We start from the raw sequence: 2,785 nt of genomic DNA on the forward strand, positions 1-2,785 counted from the left end.
AGCAAGTAAAGAGGGAAAAGTTGTGACTCAAAATCTTGTAAAAATGAAGGTTAAGGGGTGGCTAATTGGTGCAGTGGATAAAGCATCAGACCTGGAGTCAGGAGTACCTGGGTTCAAATCCAGTCTCAGACACTTAATAATTACCTAGCTGGGTGGCCATGGGCAAGCCACTTAACCCCATTTGCCTTGCAAAAAACTAAAAAAAAAAAAAAATGGACGTTAAAATTGTTTTAAAATGTAATTGGAGAGAGGTGGGCAGAGGCCCCTTCTCCCACCCGCTCGAGGCCCAGGACAAAGGAGGGCCCCACCCGGAAGGCACGAGCAGCGCTTCCAGCCCGTGGAGGGTTATGGTTCCACGCGTGTCGGCCCGCGGGCTGTGGGATTTCCAGTGACCAGTCCTGATGGGATCTCCTGACTAGAGTGAGAGGAAGAAGCATGGGTAAAGGCCATTCAGGAAGCTAAGGAGAAAGAGATCCTGAGGATAGACTTTCACTCAGACTGTGAAACCAGGACTAAGATAACGAATTGTCTCCAAAACAGGAAATTTCTGATGAGATGGGGTTCCACTGTTCAATATTAGAAAGATCTTCAAGGGATACTTCCCAAGGATCAAAATTTGAGAAGCCAATGAACATGAGGGCATATCGAAAGAATGGGAAAATTACTTTACCAGAAGAGAGGTTTCAGATCAGTAACCATGATCCACCATATACCCTACATAAGGGTGACCAGACAAGAACATAATGACTTAGTAAAAAGCCTTGGTCTGGACTTAAACCCTATTAGATATCTCAGAGTTTCTTCAGGAGTGACTTTGCAGGAGTATGATAAAATAAGTCAAATTTTCACACCAAAATCAGAACCAACTAAGTACCAGAAAGACCCTACGGAAGAGAAACCTGCTGGCTATCAGAAAGCATTCAGGCAAAACTCCACTCTCAGTGAACTATGGGGAATTCATCCTGCAGAGGATAGCTGTGAATATAACAGTCAGAATTGTACAACCACTGATCAACAGAAAATTGACTGTACAGAGAAATCCTATGAGTGCTGTGAATGTGGTAAACTCTATACCAGAAAGTCTTTGCTTAATAGACATAAACAAATTCACACTGGTGAAAACCTCTGTGAATGCACCGAATGTGGGAAAACCTTCAGTCAAAGCTACAACCTCGTTAGACATCAGAGAATTCACACAGGATAGAAACCCTATGAGTGTAATGAATGTGACAAAGCCTTCAGTGAACTTTCAAGGCTAATTAAACACCAGAGAATTCACACAGGAGAAAAGCCCTATGAGTGTAATGAATGTGGGAAAACCTTCAGTGATCCATCAAACTTTATTCAGCACCAGAGAGTTCATACTGGAGAGAAACCCTATGCATGTAATGCATGTGGAAAAACATTTAGTGATGCCTCAAATCTTATTCAACATCAAAAAATTCACACAGGAGAGAAACCCTATGAGTGTAATGAATGTGACAAAGCCTTCAGTGAGAGTTCAAGGCTCATTAAACACCAGAGGATTCACACAGGAGAAAAACCCTATAAATGTAATGAATGTGGGAAAATATTCAATGATCCTTCAAACTTCATTCAGCACCAGAGAGTTCATACTGGAGAGAAACCCTATGCATGTAATTCATGCGGAAAAAACCTTTAGTGATGCCTCAAATCTTATTCAGCATCGAAAAATTCACACTGGAGAGAAACCCTATGAATGTGGAGAATGTGGAAAAGCTTTCATTCTGAATTCATCCCTCATTAGACACCAGAGAGTTCACACTGGAGAAAAACCATATAGGTGTAATGAATGTGGGAAAGCTTTCAGTCAGGGTTCAAGCCTTAATAAACATCAGAGAATTCATACAGGTGAAAGACCCTATAAATGTAATGAATGTGGGAAAACCTTTATCCAGAGTTCAGGCCTAATTCATCACCAGAGAAGCCACACAGGAGAAAAACCATACGAGTGTAATGAATGTGGGAAAGCTTTTAGCCAGAATTCAGTCCTTATTAGACATCAATGAATTCACACATCAAAAAGTAAAGAGTCTACAAAATGGAATGGGTTGCCTTGGGAGGCAAGTACAGGGAGGAACAGATGACTTTGGAGTTTGTTCCAACCATATGATTCAGTGATTATGGGAAATTCTCACCATGAAAAGCATGGTATTAGACATTAGATTTCATACTAGAGGGAATACCTGTGAATACAAAGTATATGAGAGACCTTCATTTGCAGGGAACATGAGAAGTTGTGAAAGCCTTTATTTTAAGTTCTTAAACCAGAAAACTCAGACTCGAGACAGAAAATGATTATGGAAAGCCATTCAGTAAAGTAAATGAAATTTATTATTCAGCAGCTTAGAATTAATACTTGAGGCATTGTGTAAATAAAAATATTCCATTTAAGTATTAAAAAACAAAATGTAATTGGAGAAAATATTATTAAAATTAGAAAATAAATTATGTTGTTTGGAAGGAAATATTGGGAGAGTTCAGTTGCGTTACTTCACTATCTTGACTCTGCCCCAACTGAGTGATTCTTTCAGTGGCAAATAAAAACTACTTCTAAACTCTGTGTGTTTATTCAATATCCAAACAGAATTATGATTTCATTAATTTGAACTTATTTCAGAATTCTCTCTAATGAGTCAGTTAACAAACAATTCTAACTTCCTAATCTTATGTGAATCTTGTAAATTCATGACAGGAAAGCATCTCAATGGAAACTTTGGCATTTGCTAAGTCTCAGTGTTGTATGGATGAAATTTAGATGATA

General features: G+C 38.9%; 1 pseudogene; it reads left to right on the plus strand.

Moving 5' to 3' along the window:
- The first annotated feature begins 697 nt into the window (after positions 1–697).
- LOC141489429 (uncharacterized) lies at positions 698–2,316 on the plus strand (annotated as a pseudogene).
- The last annotated feature ends 469 nt before the right edge of the window (positions 2,317–2,785 follow it).

This window comes from Macrotis lagotis, chromosome 5 (assembly GCF_037893015.1).
Source record: "Macrotis lagotis isolate mMagLag1 chromosome 5, bilby.v1.9.chrom.fasta, whole genome shotgun sequence".
Taxonomy (NCBI): Eukaryota; Metazoa; Chordata; class Mammalia; order Peramelemorphia; family Peramelidae; genus Macrotis; species Macrotis lagotis.